A 22,785-nucleotide genomic window follows, 5' to 3' on the forward strand; every position below is an offset into this window, starting at 1 on the left:
CTGATTTGATTTTTTTTTTTCCTAGAACAGGCAACCCAAAAAACTTCTTTCAAAGTGCATTTTACAGTTCCTCACAGTGTCAGGAATATCTGCATCCAGCTGATGTTGAGAGTTAAACAGGCACATCCCTTTCATCACAGAGTTTTCTGAGGGTTATCAGGTGCCGATCTTTGTTGATAGAATCTCAAAAGTACTTTTTCTTCTTGCTCTCCTTACAGGCATAAGACATCTCAGCATTAAAATCTGGCTACATTAAGTTGTTTCTTCATTCAGAATGCCAATAAATTCTAATCTCTGTATGAACAGACTCTTATTACTGGGACCTACCTCTATGATGTTAGGAGAACAATTGTTGAAAACATTCATTTGTGTGTAGAAAGATTTATATATCATGTTCTTGAAATATATCTACTTAAATAATTTCAAGAGTATCTTGCTTTTTATTATTTTTCCCAGATTTATTTGCTGTTGATGTACCAGATTTTTTTCTAGATAGAATTTTCTACAATACAGCCAATAAGAATAGCTCTTTACTGAATGCCATGTGTACTCTTCTTTCCAGTTCAGATTTTGTTATATCATGAACTGATCAATACAGCTTCATTGATATTTATGTACTTTGGAGATTTCAGCAATCATTTTTCTTTATTAGCTGAGTTATTTTCCTCACAGAAATATTCTTAGTAATAAATCCTCTTGAATTATGAAGGCAGTAATCTGAAAGCCCTGTAACATATTTAATTTTTCACTACATAAATCAGTGAAAATACTTCCAAACCGAATATAGAAAAACAGTTTGAAAGAGGAGATAATACATTCTATGAATTGTTGTTTATGAAGAGAAAAAGTGGTTTTATAATAATTTTCTTAATGAAGTGTAGGAAACAGCTCTATTTTGTTATTTGTCATATGTCCTCATTCTGTCTCTCTGTATATGCAGAAAAGACCTTCTGATATTATCAAAGACGAAGAAAAAAAATCAGTTACTGCATTGCGTAGCCTCCTATTATCTGAAATCCATTCTCTTCTTTCTTTAAATGGTAATATTTTTTGTAAGACTACAGAAATCTAAAATTTGTATGATGTTCTGAATACTACTTTAAAAAACCAGTTTAATTTAAAAAAGCTTCAGAGCATGTGCTGTTCAGCTTAATGAAAATCCATTATTTCTTCATGCCTGTAGTTCTACATCCATTAAATATATTTCAAAAGTCACTTGTTAACATTAGAATAATATAATTCATAGGAGAATAAAGAGGCACTTACACCATATTAATCTGTGTTTTGTACTTGTAATTTGGAAACAAGAATGAGACAGAGTAATAAAGAGAAGGTAAATGTATAAAGCTCCATGCTTACTTTAATTTTTAAAATATAGAAAAAAATTTTAAACATTCTGAAGGCCAAAAAACCTTACTCAAATAAATCTAACTGCTGTACAGGAGTAAAAAAAACTCCAAACAAGCAAGCCCACAGGTAACAACAGGAAAACATAGCTCAGAAATGCATGCAATTGTACCATTAATTTTATCTCCAAACTGATGGAAATCATTAGAAATCAAAAAGAAGGATTACAAAAATCTTAGAACAATATAAAGAAGAATATAGAGAAGAAAGTAAAAATATACATATATAGTATGGGAAAATGTGGTCACCAAATGCCTCTGTTTTAAATGATACCAATAAGCAGCAGCAAAAGTAATTGTGAGATACAGTAAAGGGATGAAACTTACTTTTTTTTTTTTGACTGAATGCTAAACTTCTCTAAAGGTATTTTTTACAGTAGGATACAAACAAAGAGGCAGCTACCATAAAGGGAGTATTTGACAAAGCTACCTCTACCTTTCCTGTTCATGCATAATTACAAAGGTTTCTTGTGAAGCGTTAGTTGGATTTGAAAGTAAAACATCATAGAAGAGTTACATGAAAGAGGCCACAATAACATATATCTACTTTAAACTACCCCTGTAATATCCCAAGCAGATGTTAAGAACTGTAATGGAAACAAATAACCATATATGCAAAGTAACCCTAAGCTACAAGACAAGCACAAAGTGCTGTATCAAATTATTCTCCTATTAGCTTTCATTTGACTCCTTCTTTAGGGAAAATAAAAAGAAAAAATAATCTCAACCCCCTGAAGAAATATTTGTGGATAGCAAGTAGTGTCATGACACAATTGTGCTATATTCAATTAATGTCAAACAACTTCTGTTAGTAAACAAGGATCCTCAATTTCTTCTTCTCAGCTCCTCAAGATCTCCACTGAAAGCTCATTAGGTCTCTATTCTGTCAATGTGCATCAGAGCACAACAAATCTCTAGGTCCTTGAAGCCTCCAACTTTCCTTCAAAGAATACTATTGAAAGGATCAGGATTCAGCTTTAAAATATTTTATGATATATAGTTCTAATATGAACACTTGTTATCAGATAAATTAATTATTTCAAGTATTGTATTGAAGTAAATACTTTGCTTTCCACTGAATAACAGTAGTAGTAATAGTAACAGTATAATCATAATCATAATAATGATGTTTTCCATATTTGGTTTTCTGACCCTACAAGTTATACGGTACTATTTCTGAAAGCATAGGTAAGTAACATTCATGTTTTTCTGTTTTAAACTTTGCATGTTATGGTTTATGAAAATCCATACCAATAGCATTATCAGATGAAAGTTGGTGGATAAATAATCCAAAGGGCAGCAGGCACAGCCTAGTTACTGGTCACATTCAATATGTAGCACATGACCTGGTTTTGAACATATCTGAGATGTGCTCTTTCCAAACAGTAGCACAATTGAAGAAATGGCTAAATATTGTAAATGAATGCTGCTCAGTGGAGTATTGTAACATATACAGCAACTTTGGCTCTGTATTTTGTTCTGTGAATCTCAGAATTTGTACTTGCTTTTTCCTACCTCCTGGGGAAACATTATATCTTGGGAATAGATTGAAACACAGGAAAATCTACAAGATTAATTTTACAGATATCTTCTGATTATTTTGTCTGTGACAGGAGCATGTAGTGACAGGACAAGGGGCAATGGTTTCAAACTGAAACATAGTAGGTTTAGATTAGATATTAGGAAGAAATTCTTTACTGTGAAGGTGGTAAGACACTGGAACGGTTTCCCAGGAAAGTGGATGCCACATCTCTGAAAGTATTCAAGAACAGATGGGATGAAGGTTTGAGCAACCTGATCTAGAGAATGGTGTCCCTATCCACACTGTCTGGGGGTTGGAACTAGTTATCTTTTAGGTCCCTTCTAACCCAAACCAGTCTATGACTCTGTGATCAACTGCTCATTATCTTAAGGATATTATGACCTTCACGGCCATTCTGTCATTGTCAGAACTGGATTAGTACAAAAGGGATTTTATTACTAGATTCTCAAAATCCTAGGATTCATTTAAACTGGGAATTTAAATGACACATCTACATGATAGTCCTTAGATGAAGAGAAAGAAATTGAGAAAGAAATTGGTTCAGCCCACTTAAGGTATGGATGGATTTGAAGCTGGATTGTATGTATTCGTGCCTAAGTACCTAGAGCTAAAAAAGTCCTTAAATCACAATATAGTAGTTATTACATGAAGTCCATTAATATTGGCCAAATCCTGACATCTTACCCTATTTATAGTCAATTTTCCTCAATTACACATCCTTTGAATTTAATGTGTCATTGACCAAGTAAAAATGAGAGTCATAAGAGTAATATCTGCAGGATTTGCATCACTGATAGCAGCAGCAGTAAATTTATGAGAAGCAGAACTGTTCAACCGATCTGCTCTTAATGAAAATTAAATTGACTACGTGAAAAATATTATTTATTTGCTTTCCCTCTTTCACAGGCACAAAAAAAAACATTGATTAGGGGGAGCATAAGAAACGGAAAAGCATACTTTTCTTTCTCTTTTTCTGAATTGAGCTCACTCTGTCTCCAAAACCAGCAAATAAAACATGACAAAATACAGTATTAATATTGTTATAAAGTGAAGGTTGTTATGGTGCCCATTCAAACAGGTACCTTTGCTGCCTAGAAAATAGTTTGCAGAGCAAGAAACTGAAGGTTTAATACAAAAGGATGATGGATTTAGCTCTCTTAAAAAATATTTGCTCTTCCTCTTAAGATTCCTTTAATAAACAAGGGTTTCAAGTTATGTTAAAGTTGCTGGTCACTGAAAGTAGGAAATTTTCATTCTTTTTGATCCTACAAAGAAAATGTTGTAAGCTAACATACTTTCTTCTGTTGCTTCAACTCAGGAAATATGTGAAAACGAAAGTAGTATTTTGTCTTGCAATGAGCCTAGAGGCTGAAAATTGAATAAATATGAAACTTCAAAATTTTTAGATATTGTAAATTTTGAAAGAATAACTTGCCAATAAACTCTACCTTGGTAACCTATTTTAAGTTTTAAATTAATCAGATAATTTTGCCAATTTTTATAGCTTAAAGGCATTGATTTATGACTTAAGACAATAGCAAAAATTATATGTATAGTTGTGAACTTCCACATTAGAATTTGTGCAGGCTTAGATCTCTCCATAGATTAAAGATCAAGAAACACAGCACAGAAATGTATAAACTTTTCTGAACTAAGAAAAATTCATCCAGTCTTACAGTATTGTTGAAGCAATTGGAAAATAGACATGAAACTTAGAATCAACATTGCAACATCTCAGATCAACACTGCATCCTTTGCTTCCTAGAAGACTCAGCTCTTACTTTTATTCCCCCATTACAACACAGGTAATAAATACTCAAAGCATCAAATTGAAATAAATCTTGTGAAATTAGGATTTTGCTAAAAGTAATAGCTACATATTCATGTTCTGTAAATCTCTCTCTCAAAAAAAAAAAGTATCTCAGAAAAATATGGTCTTTTCTTAATGTATCCTAGAAAATATTTGCATGGGTTATATAGACATAAAAATAATTCTTTCTTCTTACCGAACAAATGCCCATCACTACGTTAATCAAAGCTGATTTAATTACCTAAGCATTAAACTAGAATATTGCTCTGTTCATGTCTTCAGTACTGGAAGTCAGAATAGGAAAGGACATCTAGGAATGTCCAAAATACATTTTTTTCCCCTGCAATTATGCTTTTATAGTTTATCTACATTGTGGTTCTAGTTTTTCTACCACTTTACATCTTAACTTTACTACACATGTGTGAGTAGGACTTTTATATTAAAGCAGAAAGATTTGTGGTAGATAACAGGAATTGGTGTTGCAGTGATAATACTGTTAAAAAAGAATTATACACAGTATTTCTTAACACTGAGACAAGTTAGAGGTTATATTAATGGCTTAGAGAATAGAAAATTATGAGTTTAGAAAAAATAACTGAGCACCTTTATTTTCTATTCATTGCAACTGTACTGAAAAAGGGTTTTATATTGGAGGAGTATTTATATTGCACATGAAGTCATGTGAAAGCAAAAAGTGTCTGGAAAATCTGCTGACCATCAGAAATCACAAAAGAAAGCCTCAATTGAATTAGAAAATTTAAAAAAGTATTGATGATTTTAAAATCTATTAAGCTTCATCACCCACTCAAAATTATCTAACAATGTATTGGCTAGTCATACAAACCTGAGGGAAATTCTCATTATCGGGGCAATTCTTCATATTTTCACAACAGTAGCTATAGTAACACTATTATTTGAGAATGCATTTGCTTTATGAATAATTTCTGTATATTTGTATACAAACTGCTGATCCTTACCTTTCAAACTGAATATGACACTGTTCTGAATTTAAATGCTATGACAATGGACAAAACATAATTCTTAATATAAGAAGAAAAACCTTAACATAATTCTCCCAAATACAAAGAAATTTCTACCAAAAGCTTGTTCTTTTATACTTTCTGTTCATTATTCTGCCTCTCCATTGAAGGTGGTTGCAACTATGATTTTTATTTCAATAAGTATTCTGATTCCATAGGGCAAATAAAATGCTATATTGATTATGAAGAGAGAAAAGCCTACGTAGAATAAGAACTTTGATGATTTGCAAGAGATGATGCCTAATATAACACCTATAACATAATTACTTAATCTATTGAGCAATGATATTGTGAAATAGTTTATCAACTATGTAACTTCTGCTAGAAACTTTAAAATTAATGACAGCAACAGAACTGAGAAATAAGCTGGTAAGATCAAATCATTTGCAAATGATTTTTCTAGAAAATTTGGCTAATACTGGGGAAAGCTAATGATATTTAAATTGAAACCTTTGCTAATTTTTGTTAGATGATAGAAAATGCCAGAGCTGTTTGCTTAATTCTGTTAGTATTTTAAGCACAATATTTCAAGGTCCTGCAGAGATGTTTACTAAGGCACTCTAATCTTTCCTATGTCAGAGATACAGATAACTGAATCTACCTAGATACATATATAAGATACCTGAAGTTAAGCAAATGTTCTTAAGCCTCTGTTTTGCAACACAATCCATAAAAAATTATTTCACACTCACTGCTTCTATGATATGACTGGGCTCATAGTACTGTAATGCATGAACTAATAATCCTGTAGAGCTACTACAATACTTCAGTGCAAAGACTAAATAGCGCAGTGCTTTGTCTTGAAGTTCTATTCATTCAGCTTTGGAAAAAGTTGCTAACTCCAAAATTAAATATAAACCAGAACTATAACAATTCCATATATCAAGTCAGTGGCAGTTCTAAAACTGGTAGTTCTAAACTGCCACTGTCAGTAGCAGTTCTAAAACAAGACATTTAAGCATGATGAGTCTGAGGTGAAGAGCTTTTTTTTCTAGGTATTTTTGAGGTGTCTGTGAGACGACTTCTAAGAGAAGGTTATCTGCGGAATGAAAAATGCTGCACCAATTGTCTCCAAAATAAAAACTGCTTTTATTATCAAAGAGTTTATTTTCCGAAAGCACAGATGGTGTCAACATGCTTCAGTAGCCATCTTTCAAATAGCTGAGAACAGAGTGAAATTGGAAACCAGTAGAATAGACCATGTGCAGAAAGCAGATCTGTGCAATTTTGATGAACAAAATGGAGTTGTATCTCATTATGCTCAAGAAGAAAAAAACTGGCTTCCTTTAGTTTCTTTTAAGTCAGAAAAGTTTTAAACTAAATCTACCTTTGCATGTCAAAAGGTCATAATACCTTCATATTTTTCCAATTCTCCATGGGCAATGATAATTGCTCAAAGCCTGAGTGCAAAAATAATTTTGCTACCTCTAAAACTATTCCCACATTTCTAGTTATTTTCTTCAATCGTACATCCTATTGAATCTTTCAGTCTCAGAACTGAGATGGTTAAGTAATTTCTAATCAAGGCTATTAGTCAGAGAGGAAAAGATAAAAACCCCTGTGTAGGGTATTAATATCCAAGGTAATATAAATAGACCCAAAATGTTCAAGAGCTTTAAGGCAAAAAAAGAAAAAATGGACATCACTTTTCAAAGGACATTTTAATCTTGTCCTATATGCCCTTTTTCATGAAACTGATGCTGAAGGTTTGACCATGTGTATTTTCGTTTCTCCCCTATGGTTTGTCATGTCAAATTGGTGCAAAAGTGAGCTGAAAAGAATGTATATTGGGAACAGGTCTTGGTCAGCCTGTCCACCTACAAGCTTGTCTTTTCAAAGTACATGAAAATGCCCCTTTCCAGTCAGAGGTGATTTCTCTGACTACTCAGGCTTGCAGGGATGAGCATGTAGCAGCTGGGGCTGAATAGGAACAGAAGCACAGGAAAAAGTTACAAGGTTCTTTACAAAGTCATTAGCAGTTGTTATTTTTTCCACTCTATAACAGTTAAATATATTTATCTTGTTATTATTATCTAACTTAAAACCAATAAAACTATGTCATTGTTTTTTCTGTCATAATCTACTCTTAATTTTTCTTTATTCCTTCCATCACTGTCCTTTAACCTGCTTTGGCCTACCTTGCAACACAGGGTTATGGGGGGGAAAAAAGGCCTTTTCTATCACTGGAGGGTATTTAGTTTGTCTTTCTGGAATATTAATGTTGTTGTTAATCTGCATTAGTAGATTATAATGCTGATGTTCATGGTAATCACACCAGTGACAAGACTAAAGGGTAAATTATAATTTCTCTAGGAAGTTTGCAACTGAAGTATAAATTAAAAATACTCATCATGCAGCATTTTTTTAATCTTTTGCTTTGTGAGTTGATTTTAAAATATTGAGCACTGCAGTGAGTAGAATCTCAAGAACTATGCTGATGTACAGATGGACAACAGCATCAAGAATATTAGGGGTATGCAGGTCTTTTTACAAGGACAAACTTATGTACTCTCATAGAACTGGTGGCCACAGTACCTTTAGCACCTGGAGCTGTCATAACTTTCCTCAAAAATACTTTCTGAATTAAATTATTTTGTTTTTATGTTGCGCTCCCGAGTCCCTTTTCAGAGACAGAGATTTTTTAAAAGTATAAAAAATTACATTTCTCTTTTAATTTTTCTGCAGGTAAAAGGAAAGTGACTATTTAATCCACAAGAAACTGTGTATGAATGCATGTAAGGCAATTGAAATATATGCAGAGAATAAAGGTGTATTATTTTTGGTTTATATGGAAGAATAGGAGATTTTGGTTAGAAAAGAAAGGGGAAAGCATAACAATTCTGTAATATTAGTTTGCTTATTTAAACTCAGTTCTGATATTCACAACACTGTTTTCCACAAATACTAAAAAGAAATTAAACAAAATTATTGGTATACGTTGACAGAGAGAAGATTTTGAAAACAGCAGTATGTGGGCTTCATACAGATGTAATCTTCACTGGGACTATTTTTACTGTTATCCTTAGGTTAACATAAATTGTTACATTATACTTCAAAGGCCACTGAAATGCTACTGCATTAGTACTTACTGAACTAAGGAGAGCATCTGCATCCTTATAAAGCTATAATTTTATTGGATAAGAATTTTTAAATTTGAAACAATTAAATAGTCAAATTCTGCATTGCTGCCTTCATGACAAGAGAAACTAAGAACAAAAAATGATGCAGTTGTTATGAGAGCCACTAGCTGTCTTGTTTGTGTCATCTGTTATGAACCTGAAGTCAAATTTTTCCAACAGAAGGAGCATACCTATAGGTGTAATTGGGAGCTTGCTGTTTCCATGGCATTACATGGAGTCAGTTTACAAAGTGCTGCCAGCCTCTAGTTTGCTACTAGAGCATGTCCCTCCCCTGGGTGAAGAGTATGTACAAATATTTCAAGGCTAAATGTGTTCAGCCTTTGTAAGGACTGCAGGCTTCCCTCTCAAAGTCCTAGGTGTGTCCTTAGAAAAACAAATGTCCAAAACCCCACCAGAAGGGTGTTCTAGGCTAAAGTACATTAACAGAATACGTATAATCCAACACACACATCAGTACAAGATTTGCCATCAGCATTGCTCATTGCATAGTAAAATATAAAACATTTTGCAGGGTAAGAAATAAGCAGAAAATTATTTCTGTATTTATCGTTCTGTCTCAATTTCCTACTCTCTGAGAAGTCACCAGCCTGCAGCAGGAGCAAGCTTTTGAAACTTGTGGTTTCTTTCCTGATTTGCAGAACCTTTCTGTCACATTCAATTTTTTTTATGATTTCAGCTTTCTAGTTATGTCAGGCTATTTCTGATCCTGGCCTAAGCTCTCTGTGTTCTGAATAGTGTCTCCTAAAGATTCTTATTTGTTTTTCCTCCCTACCTGCCCTTTCTTGCTGAGGCTTCCACCAGCATACAACACCCAGTGGATCATAGACTTTTCTGTTCTGCTTCAGGTAACTTTCCATTGTTTCAAAATAAACTCTTTCCCACAGGCAAAGAAAAGAACACTGGCTCTCCTGGGTTTCTGCTAACCCATCCTCCCAACTTGCTTTTGACTACTGTCTGTGGTCTGGAGGGACACAGAATTTGCCAGCAATACTGCATTGACTTTAGTATAAAAGAATTATTAAAAAAAAAAAAAGAAAAACATATGAATTTTGTAATACTTTCACCTCATGAAACAAAGTCTGTAAATTGTGTAAATGCAATTATTCAAATCATCAGAGCCAATTAACTCATTTGGACTTGATGCATTTTTCTCCCAGTGGAGAAACTATAGAACTATTGAGTTCACTAGCAGGGTAGTACTCCTGAGACAGAAAATAATATGAGATACAGATAGTCTCTTTGAAAAAACCTCCTGGCACTTTCATCTCTCTAAGTTACTTTTACGCAATGAGCCAAAATGACTGTGGCATACCAGGCTAAAAAAGCACTCATGGATTTTCATCCTTCACTCATCTTCTGTCCCAGATAGTAGTAGGAAGAATTAAAATAATGCTGTGCATTTTCAGTCATTAAGGAAAGGGCTGTGAATAGTCATTATTTGTCATACAATACTACTGAAATTTAGTAGTTTATAGATATACATTTTGTCAGCATATCTCATCATTGCTACAAGAGATTTACCAGCAGGAAGTTGGGTGGACCACCATGTTTACATATATTAATCTAAACACGTTTATCTTAATGCCAACCAGAACACGCAAAACCATCCATGTAAAGATGGATGAAGCATAGCTGAAGGTTTCCAATCTAATTTTAGTAAAGCAAGTTCTAACCCACTGAAGGTTAGCTTTCACAGCAGCCATTAACAGGAGCTAATGCAGACAAGTTACTCTGTGATCAAACCTTCACAGAGTCATTAAGGCTTCAAGTTTCATACTCTTTTGCCCTTGAAACTCACCAGTGTCATAGGGACTGCAGAATGAATTTTAGTTGGAAAATAACACGTCAGTGAACTAGAACTAGATCTCGTGCTCCATTTTACACAGAGGTTGAGTGAAAAAAAAAAATAAAAAGGGAATAATAATTTTCCTCCTTCTCTATATGTTGGTTTATCCTGGGGACAGAAAACAAGTAAAACCTTGGTCTTACTTTCCAAAAAGTAAACAAAGTGGTAATACCAACAGCCACTCTGCTAAACTTTCCCCTATACAGAAGTAACTTTGCGATCCTGTAGAATTCTGCCAAATACCTTTGCTTCAGTGCAACAAAAAGGCCAAATGAATGCACTATAGAGAGTCCCTAACTCAGCAGGAGGGATCACAGAGCGAGGACACTGACTGGCAAACGATGACAAATCTTGTGACAGCCCCCAGCTGGCGACTCTGCCCTTCTGACAGGGGTCAACAGCAGAGTCAGCAGAGATAATGTGGGCCAGCTTGCCTGCTGCCTCTGCACAAAGCCCTTTGCTGGCAGCCTAAACTGAGACTTCCACCTTTACATTTGCATCTCTAAGGGTGAGAGTTTATGATAAAGCTGAACCAACCTAATGGCTCACTTCCAGCAAAATTGGCTGCCCCTTTCTCCTGTGTTCTCTCCTCCTAGATGCTGACTTTGGCACTCATCTAACCAGAAAATGAGGCAGTTCAACTTGCTCAGCCAACAGAAGGCTGACATTAAAACAGGAATGGGTACCACGTGTAGGTGGCCAAAAGAAGGAAAGAAAATTGTGCCTATAAGTGTTCAAAAAACAACTGTTCCCTTTGGTGCAAGCCAATCTACCTTTGGTTGATAGATTGGTTCATTCACATTGTAGACTCACATCCTATGGAGTGGAAATGGAGAATTTTTCTCCTACATCAGCAGCAGTGGTTAGTGACTGCCACCAAACATAAAGAACCAATAGTTCTTTATGTTTATGTGGATGCTAAGGCAGCCACAGCACTATTTGCTAGAAATAATATGCTGCTTGGCATTATCCCATGTTCAGATTACAATGGAGTTAGTCATTAAATCAGTAAAATGCTGGCTTTTTCCCATGCTACAATCTAGAATGCTATATCACTATCATGCTACTATTTAAAGCCACCAGCAGATGAATTCCAACTACTCCAACAAACAAGCCAGGCAGGATGAAACCAAAGTATCACTTAGACTTGTGCATGCTGTAATTATGAAATGCAATCACACGTTCAGGGTATTTGAATTAGCTTTAATCTGGTTATCATATTTGCTCAAAAGAATATAACTGAACTGCTTCTGCAGAAGACATGCAAGACTACCTAGAACCCTGCAAATGTATTTAATTGTGTTATGAAATTTTGCTAAACTCAGAGCAGCTGAAGACCCCTTTATGCTTACCAAAATTTAATATAATATTAGGAGTAGAGAAGTCAGCCACAAATGCAGTGCAAATATCACCTTCATTTAAACTTTTACAAAACAAATTGCTGTTGTTCTTCATGAACTACCAAGAAAACCCCACTTGCAGGTTCTCAGGGTTGAATATGTCAGGGAAACTTTGCAAGGTTTGCCTACTTCCTACTATTTTTCTTCAGTAAATTAAAAGCAATGTAAAGATATGTGCCAATATAAACTAGTCAGTATAACTGGACAAATATCTTCTAACTAATTTCAGATTACTTCTGTTGGTTAACTGTGATTTGTCCCTTGATTACAAGATCAATAGAATTATCTTTTTAAGTACAACTTCCTAAACAGATGCAGCCCTGGAGCTCAGAACACAACAGTCTAAAGCCTAGGATGCAAAAATATTTCCATGGAAAAACACGGCAAAAACCAGGAAGCATCACTAAATTTAGCTGACATCAAACCCAATTATTTAACAAATTTATGATTCTCTGGTTTGGATTGAAACCAGGCAATTGAAGCAATATTTGCAGGAATAGGGTGGGAGACCGGTGGGAAAGAGAAGGTAGGCAAGTTTTTTCTGAACATTATGTTCAGCTTCTTGAGTCTAAACCATTTTTGTTTTGATGGTTTTATGTAGTTCAGATGCTCAGTGTGAATGTCAAATACTACCACAATCTAGAGCAGATAATTTTCCATTCATACATCTCAGCCCCACCAAATGAAGGACCAAATCCTTGTCAAAGCCTTGCATCAATTTTGCTCAGACCTGTAAAGAGGTGACATGTATTTCTAGTTTAGTATCATCTCCTAATCCTAGGATTAATTTGCTGTCATGTTAGCACACAGGGCCTGAGTAGAGCCAGAAGCTGCTTCTGGAGGAAGGACCTTATTTAAAGTTATGAGAGTGCCCTGGTAAAAAAATAGAAAACTTAGAGAAAAGAGAGAAAATTAGAAAAAAATAGAGAAAACAGCCTGGCCCAGACTAACATGCTTCAGTTAACTGTATGCACTAGCATCTCACTGAATTATGAAGGAGTAAAAGTTCCTCTTAAAAACTACATCTTTTGTTTCCTACTAAATTAGTCTAGCTACACTAAAAAAGACTGCAAACTTGCAAGATTTCTAAACACTTTTGATTCAGATATTTTCATAACTACTTTATAAAAGAGATCATGATTCTGTATCCTTCCCACAATGTCTATGATAAATATGACAACAGGTAACTGTGTGAGACACACAGGAAATAACAGCAAGCTCAAACTAATCTGTATTAAAAGTAGGAAATAAAAAGTCACTCAGACTAATTTGTATGAAACCTATATACTAGTAATATTTATCCTCTCAGCATAAAGTTTCCAAAACTTTTTCCTTTAGCATGTGCTATGTAAATGGTGAAGTGTATGGAATAGAATGCAAATCCAAGCATGTTTTTTTTAAAAGCAATAGATTTTCATTTAGATTTTCATTAATGAATCTGTTTTCTTTCTTTGTTGCTTCATCTTCTTTATTTGATACCTTTTTTGGTCTTTACTTGCTAGCACTATTCCTCCATTAACCAGTCATCAAGCGTCCCCATAGAAACATCTGGGGGTTTTATTTGCCATTATACTTTTCTTTTATATTTTATTATTTTTGCATTTGTTTTATGCTTCTCCTCTGCCATATTTTCAACTCCAGATCTCTACCAAAAATATATTTTCTCCAATAGCTGACTCATCTAGAGATGTAAAGACATAGTTTAGTTGTCAAATTTTAATTTCTAGATAGATGATCGAAGAAGCAAAAGTGTTAATCCCATGTTTTCACATCCACTGCAAATTAAATATTAACCATGAACAATTATACAAAAATTTATATCCATAAAAGTTCACAATACACTCAATAGAAATCTACAACAATCAAAATAATAGAAAAAATGCAGTTATAATGAGTGTAATATTTTAACTGAGGAACTAGTTTATTACTTGGACCATTTACCAAAGCACGGGTAGATTCTGTGCTATTCAAAGTCTTTACTATTGAGCTACTAGTATCTTAAAGGGCATGTTAGAAAGTTTTTAATGAGTGGTCCAAATTCTCAAATCACAAAAAAAAAAAAAAAAGTGCTTAAAAACTATGCAAGAAAGAAGTTAGAAGACGAAGTCTTGCAGACAAAGCATTCACTTTTCATAAATTACTGTCTTTAAAACATATTGACTTCTTAAAAAGTCTAGGAAAAATACCTAATGAAGGAATGAGTGGGATTTATTAAGATCCAGGGATTTTCCAGAACCTAAAAACAGGTGGAAGAGGTGTCATGATTGAAAAGGCCATGCAAATAAAAGATAGATATACTAATGGTTTAAATGCTTTGCATTTAAGGATAGATATACTAATGCTTTGCATTAAAGAAGCAGACTGACAGCAACATAAATTACAGCTGTCGGAGATAGCCCCTGTCTGTCTTGTTGCTGCAGGGCCTGTTGGAGGGTGATGTTACATCAAATCTCTATGGGAGCTTATGTCATTAAACAGTATGCATAATGCTAAGGAGAAAAAAATAATATTGGCAAAAGGACTATGTAGTTGTCTTTGTAGAAGATAATATTCAGCACTTATACACACAGATTTTTTCCATACATAAGATTAAGCAGCATATTTTCAGGCTATTTTCTTTCTATTGATTTTATTAAAAATTTGGAATTATCTTTAACTCTTAGCACATACAAAGATGTAAAAAGCACTTTCTTCTTGTTCAGCAACTCACCTACCACTACAGTGTAACTGCTAATAAAATTTGAGGAGACTTTCTGTTAGATAGCAATAACTAATATTAATTTATGCTACATCAAACTTACAACAGCAGAAGATTCACCTTCTTCTGAAATTCATTAATATAGCAGATATGCCACTTAAATATGTTTAAAGAAATAGTTGTTTTACTGAAACCCTCATGAAAAGAGCTAGCCAAGCAGCAGACTTTTAAGAGCATTTATGGACATGGAGGTACAAACAAGCTGTCAGGGAGTTTTTCTTTCAAATCACATCATTCTCCATCAGATCAGAGAATGTCAGATTCTCTACAGCAGAAGCCATCAACTTGAGAGTTTTTAAGCAGCTCACAAGTAGCTTGCTTATAGGTCCCTTGGGCTGCTCCTGGTACCAGAGCTGAGCTAGTACACAGGTAATTTGAATATTTGGCTCTTTATCTCCCACTAATCAAAAACTCCCACAGTCTACATTCTCCTCGCTGAGGATTGTGCCTTCACAGAGGGTTTTGAAATGTGACACGTGGGTCGTGAACATTTGTCACCTTTGCATTTAAAAGGTTTCAGAACACAACTAGGTTCTCAGTATATCCCTGTTTTCCTTATCAGAAGCATCCTGTATTTTATATACAACATTCTGCAAGCTTGGTATATTCCCCTGAAGCTATGTCAATTAAGAAAGTGGGCAGAGCAGTCTGCAGCATGTCTTGCCCCTCTGCCCCTGCTCACAGCATGCTTAGAATACATCTAGATTTACTCAGAAAACTGAAAAAAATGTCTATATGTCTGGACTCGAGGTAGTTTCGTAATAAAAGCTAGACTGAAAATGAACTGGAGTAATTTTGTGGATGAATTGTTCTATAACAGGAACCACTTTCCTTGGAAGGGTGCTTGCAAAGAGGTTCAGAGCTCCTGCTGCTGCTCCAGTAATGAGTTGTGTTGGTTTTATGGCAACAGTGGCCCTGGCTGCCCCACCCAATGTTTCAGTCTGGTGAGTGCAGTATGACTCCATTCACGACTACCTACATTATTCTTACACCTAATGTTAATGATGGGCATTGCTGCCTCAGCCTGAAGTACTAACACACCCAATCCTTAAAAGGTTTTTTTCACTTCTGCAAATGTTAATAGGAAAACAACCATCTCTGGAAGTAGATACCTCATTACTGTTGAGTGTGTGTTTGCCAGTTTTCAAGTACATCTCAAGTGCAGATTCCCAAATATGTTGATTTTCTGTGGAGTCATCAGCTCTTGGCTCAGATGCCACATCCCTGGGACAGCCTCAGAAATTTCAATTGAAATCTTTTGAAAGGCACATTTAGTAAAGCAAATTTATTGGGAAACATGATAATGCTTTGGGCAATATGCTCATTCCTTGTGAACTTGATTGCATGCCTCCGAAATGAGGGAGCCTTACTTCCTGTCCAGAAAGTTCCTAAATATAACAAAGAAGCAGAGGGATATCCTATTGTCATACAATCAGATATAGTAATTCTTGTCTTATTAGAATGTTTCTTGACCACACAACACTCCAAAATGTCTAAAGTTAATAGATCTATATTTAGATGCTGTTTAATTTAAACTTTTTAAAATTTAATAATTTAATAATTTAAACTTTAAAAAAAAAAATCTTTTCAGCATATTTAAAACTATATTTTGCAGACTTCAATGGCTTCTGTAATGATGAGGGTTGTGCATACTGTGGGTAAAGTAAAATCACCTCGGAAAAATCACCAGCATTTACTGAGAACAAATGCTTCAAACTGACTTTCAGACTGAAACAAATTCCTCTAAATCAGGGTCATGTAGGGCAGCTGAACTGCTTATCTATTGCATATGGAGAGAGTATCTGGAGCTAAGCTTTTTTTCAAAGCAATGATGTTTTGTTTTCCACAACTATATTCAGTCAGTGGGGAAAATTTTCAAATCATTCTAATCACTTGGATAAAATGCTGTCCATTTATCTGAGTAAATATGCTTTAAGTGCAATGTTGACTGTTAGAAATTTATATTAATTTCATTCCTGTTTTTCTTGTGAAGCAATGCATCTGTAAATGGGCCGGTCCTATCATTCAGTTTAAGTGTTGTTAGATTCTATGTTAATTGAAAACTAATGCTCTGGTTTGATTAATTAAAATACTATATCTCCAATTCCAAATATTAATAGCTAAAAAGAAAGGCAAATATAAGTGAAATAATATAAAAAGCTTAAAATAATTTGGAGTTTGTGTAATTCACCCTATAATTTTTGCTTCATGAATTACTAAGTCAAACCTGCAAAATGCATAGTAATGAAAGGGATATTTATTTTCAGAGAACAGTAAAAAGATACTGTTTGAAGTATATTGTTATTTGTCTGTCCTTAAATAGCATAGAGTAATTCAAATATCAGATAAAATGTATCAGAATCCAAAACAGAGTTAGTGACAGCTACAATACTATGTTGCAATCATATTAGTTAAGAAGGTCCTACTACCTTTACCTTGGTGGCAAAAGGACCTACATGTATTTATACTGGAGGCAGCAGCACACTTTGATCAAAAATTGTATTTTAATCTGGTTCTATAAAGTCAAACATATAAAGGAAATTTGATCAAAGTCAGCTGTTAACTTCATCTTATTATCATACCTCTGATATATTTTTACAAAATTCTATTGAGCTATAACTAATGGATTCATTCACAAAAAAACTCCAACTTTTCTTGAAATGACACTACATGGTCCAAAGACAAGCACATTCATTTTATTCATCAAAACATTTCAACAATCAAACTGAGAGACTGGACTTCCATTTAGTCAAGGAATTTCCCGAGTACAATGCATAATAAATTTTAGCAGAAAAGGATGAGTTATTACTCATCCAAATCTCAGTCTGAATCAGTATGTTTCTAACACCTCAGACTCACTTTTAAGTTATTTTCTAACAATCCGCAAACTTTGCATGATACCCACAGCGACATTTTGCTACAAAGCAGCAAGTGTTTGGAATTGGTTTTGTGATAGTGTGCTTGCATGGGCTGGCTCTTGAAACACAAAAGGCATTGACATCAACCAAAGCAGAAATATATCAGTCACGAGGGTCTCTGTCTCTCTTTTTTTATGCCTCTTTTTGTCCCTCTTCAACTCTCTGTGTCTCTCTCCCTCTCCCTGCAGTGGCTTTCCACAGAAAGAGAAACCACATTTTAAGGATCCCAAGCTGCACATTTTTTATATATGGCTTGTACCTTATAGACCTTGTACCTTATAGACCGAGCCAGTGTAGGACAAAAAGTTACAGCCTTAATTTACTTTCTTCATAGAGGAAAGAAAACGAAGATATAAACCAGATGGACAAGAGTACTACCCAACTCAGAAGCAGAAATTATCTGGATCAGGGGAGCATTATATTGTTTCAGATTAAAGGCATTTAGGATGCCCAGCAAGACCTGTTCTAGGAGTGAGGCCTTAGGAATTCTGTAGTGCCTACAGAAGTTGTAACATCTGCTTAGGGATTCCTTCACTGAATTAAACACCATTTAAAATTTTTAAAAGGATAAGTTACCGTTCATAAAATTATTTTAATTATGCTGCAATTGATCAAAAAAGAGAAAATAACACATACAGAAGAACTTTTGCCATCTGAATCCAGACCTGTTTCCAGATCCACCATTATTTTAATTTGGTGACAACAGATTTCTTTAATATACTTTCAATTGTCATTGAAAGCAATTCCTAGTATCAATGAGAATCAATACCTACCCTTTGGAAGCATGATCTCAGCTTACTTTTTCCATTTAGGGCTCAACTCATGTTTATACAGACCCAGAGACTCAAGATATTACCAAGAGGCAATGAAATTTCTTTTCATATATCTGTCAGCTCCAAGCAAAGGTAGGTTGAGGTTTAATACAGTGATATATTATGAAATATTTAGGACTAGTTGCATTATCAACTGATCTTCAGATGTTTTTAGACCAAAGTAAATAGGCTGTAAATAGTTTTGAACTAGAGCCCTATTGTTATTAGCTGGTATATTTCACAATCCTATCATAAATATAACTGAAACATGTTAGCCCTTTTTAAGGTCATTGTCCTTTCTTCCCTCCACCCCAACTTAATTTTTCTGGTGGTTAGAAACTTTTTTCTAGCCTAAAGTTAGTAATGAACTGTATGTACTTATTTATTTTTATACCAACATTATCTGTGTATTTTTCTTCTCCCTTACAAGTGTTATGTCCCTAAAGAATTTAAAAAGAGCAGTTGTATCCATTCTTGGCTTCTCTCATTAAAGTACAAAACTTGGGATTGGATCCTCTGAGGTATTTGTCTGCCTAACTCTTATTTAGGCCTCACTTTGCCACTGAAACCAATTACTTCAGTGGACATGTAGCTATTCAGTACGATTTCAATGTCTGAAGTGCTTGGGGAGGCTGAACGGAAGCATCTTTTCAGCAAAGCATTTCTATCTTGGACATTGATAGCACTGCACCAAAGACAGCAATTTCTCAGTGCTTTATGGAAAACTATTAATATTTTACAAACTCTTTAGGTTAATTTTGCCTTTATCTAATATCAAATTTACCTTTTATAAGCTGAAGTGTTTTTAGCAATTACTAGCCTTTAATTGCATGCCTGTAATTATAAAATTTCATCCTAGTCTACATGAGCCCCTGTAGGACACTCTGTTCCTCATACATAGTATTTGATCTGTTTCTGGCTATACACACACCCTAGCTTAACTTCTCACAGCTTGATGTCATCATGCTGTCAAAACCATTCCTCTCAACTCTGGTTTTTAATTCCACTAGTCAAATCTCTCCAGTCTTGCAATTCTTGTCTTCACAAAATTCACCAATGTTTGCTCCAAGATGGCAGTTGTGGTTTTGAGCAAGATTTGGAAAATGGGAAAATACAGAGCTGCATAGTTGAAACTTTGTTTGGTCATGCATTGATCATTACTTTGTAATTCTTGTTCTCTATTTCCCAGCATGATTAGGGGTTTCCTACATGGTACTACATCAATGTTTTAACATCATATCTATAGATTAGACTATTTGGAAGATCATTTATCAAAGACAAAATCAAACTTAGTCTGGCTTGATCTACCTGTGGTTTGATTTAATTTTCAATGAGTTTAAGTGTTCTTTTCACCTAATCTGCTTGATCAAAGATGTAAGTGATCTACTTAATGGTTGATTTATCTGCATCTTTTTCTCCAGAAGATTGACTCTAAATTTAGAATGATTCCTCTATCTGAAATTGTCACCGTGATGTAGTGGCTCTCTTGGGTTCCCCATCTCTTCAGACAATCTGAAACATGCTGAACCTGATAACTGAAGCCAGCCAGAGTCCGGCTTTTAGCAGCTCTGTTTTAATATAGTAATTATATGTTAAGATTTATCTTCATCGCCCAAAAAAAATTTAAGTTTCACTGTTGTCTTTACGAAAAGTTAGAAAAAAGATCACTCCATTAAAAATACAAATGTAAAATGCACTTAAACACTGATTAAGTTTTTATCTGGATGAAACTTAATTACCTGTTGTCCATGAAAGGTAACATGCTGCAGGAAGAACCACAACACTGAGGCACAATCAAGTCTGTTCATGCATTAGCCAAATCCATAAACTAGAATGCTAACTGACTTTCATTATGTCCTTGATCATCATCAAACCAAAAAGGAAAACGTTTGTGTACTGGTCCAAAGGACATTTTAAAGAGCAGCTTCAATCCCTACTTGAATACACATTACAGAAGGTTTTGCATTTGCATTTAATATTACAAAACTCATGATGCTTTCCTCCTAATATTTGCCAGGGAAAAATCTGTGGTACTGACTGACACAAAATCAGATTGAGAGTCTCTCACTACCACACCTCTTATTCAAAGCCAAGTATTAAATAGAAGCTGTAGGTTTTTCATGTACTTAAAAAATCCTTTCTTAGATGAATGTGAACAATTTTCTTTACCTATATTTTACACACACAAGAAGAAGTCAGGTTTTCTTTGGTCCCATTGTCTCAGAATCAAGAATCAGAGAGCAGCTGAGATCAGAAGGGACCTTTGTAGGTTATCTGGTCCAACCCCCTTGCTTAAGCAGGGCCACCTGAAGCTGGTTGCCTGGAACCACGTCCAGGTGGCTTTTGACTAACTCCAAGGGTGGAGACTCCTCAACCTCTCTGGGCAAACTTCTTGATAGTGCCAGTTCTTGATCACCATCACATTTTTCTGATGTTCAGATGGGACACCCTGTGTTTCAACTTGTTCCAAATGCCTCTTGAAAGATTATGAAAGATTAATTAATCTATAAGTTTTGGCATTATTTTTGTTTGCTTTTTTTGGGTGGGGGTTTGTTATTTTTTTCTTTTTTCTTTTTTCTTTTGCTCTTTTTTAACCTGCAATTGAGACATAAAAAAAACATTATGAATTTGCTTTCAGGAAAATTGATTTTTTTCCTGAATTATCTTTCAGGAAAAGAAGTGGGGTTTCTCTTGAAGTGCAGTGATAAAATACTAGATTTCTCAATGTGTTATCTTGCCTATAACTCCATACAAGGCTTCTCCTGCAGCACCAGGTAACTCAGGAAATCTCAGGGGACATTTTAAGAACCAATGTACAAATTACTCCCCTTGTTACTTCCCCTTGCCAAAGGTGGGTAGGGACACTAATGAAATGTCAACAGACAACCTCTGTAACATTTTTGCAAACAGAAACAGTGCTTGCCTTTGTCAGCTGCTTTTCTATTTTATTACTGATCTATCTCATGGTTAATTTAAAATTTTGTTAACTCAACCCCTCAAAATTGGTGTAATCATCATTAAGCTAGCATCAGTTGAATGCCTTTTAGTTGTTAATCTAATAAGGTTGAAGCAAAATATAAACTTATTTGCAAGTTATAGCAAATATAATAACAAATATAGTCATGTTATATCTCCGGGAGGAAAAGTATATTAAGTATCTTAAAGCCCAAACCAAAGTCTGATGTATGTGCCACTTCTTGTTTTGACATTCTTTCCATAATTACTTTTCAAAAGTTTTGATTTTTAATAGTGTTTTTAGCTGGCTATTAATAAATAACACAGGATAAGAAATAATATGCCTAATTATTTATGTAAGTTGCAATCATTAAGTCTGATGTGAATTTTAACACATGTAATCCAGATGTGCACTTTTATTCTTCCTGCTCTAACCCCCTACCTCCAATTCCTTTCCCACTCAAATAGCCTTTAATGAGCTCTCACCATCCGATGACTGGAGGAGACTGATATCTCATTTATAAAATATTGTAACTAGTGTTGAAAGGAAGGCAGAGAAGAATAAATTGAAGAAATTGGCAAAGATGCTTCTTGGACAACCATCAGTTTTGAATATACATGTTTAGATTTACTAAAGGTAGCAGGAGCAAACTATGCAACTACCTCTTATTATAATTTCCTCATTTACACTTTAATGAAAAAATTATTATGCTGTATCAGTTCTTCTCTGCTACCATGATGAAACTTGCATTTATATAACCTGTTATCCATTTCACTATGGGCACAAGGGAAAAATTGATTTTGAGATGACAACCACAAACTTTTTTTACATACAGATTGGTTTGGAAACTTTGCAAAGGGTTTGTAGGAACATACAAAGGGGAATGTGCTTTTAGAGGTGTGCCTACAGCAATTATTACTATGCTGAGAGCCAAAATGGATAGAATGAATAGGCGTGACATCCATGTTCCACTTTCCTGAGCTATAGCACAGATTTTGCTTCCTGTGATTTACTTTGCTGCTATTCTGCTTTGTCAGAAGATATAACTGCACAAGATAAAAAAGTGTATTTCAATATGAGATCAGTTAATTCCAGCAGGCCTGAGAGATTTTGCTAAATGATCCTCATGCATTTTCATTTTATAGGTATCACTTTT

The 22,785-nt window shown here is 34.6% G+C and overlaps 1 protein-coding gene and 1 long non-coding RNA gene across 3 annotated transcripts in view; both read right to left on the reverse strand.

Moving 5' to 3' along the window:
• Positions 1–22,785, reverse strand: part of NALF1 (NALCN channel auxiliary factor 1) — a 444,524-nt gene that overhangs the window by 83,368 nt on the left and 338,371 nt on the right. The window lies entirely within an intron of this gene.
• Positions 1–22,785, reverse strand: part of LOC146768742 (uncharacterized) — a 190,657-nt gene that overhangs the window by 19,244 nt on the left and 148,628 nt on the right. For both annotated transcript variants that reach the window (XR_014949405.1, XR_014949404.1), the window contains exon 2: positions 1–22,785. This exon is cut by the window's left edge and continues 19,244 nt beyond it; it is cut by the window's right edge and continues 22,025 nt beyond it. This is a non-coding gene — a long non-coding RNA (uncharacterized LOC146768742).

This window comes from Lonchura striata, chromosome 1 (assembly GCF_050655825.1).
Source record: "Lonchura striata isolate lonStrDom1 chromosome 1, ASM5065582v1, whole genome shotgun sequence".
NCBI classification, from domain to species: Eukaryota; Metazoa; Chordata; class Aves; order Passeriformes; family Estrildidae; genus Lonchura; species Lonchura striata.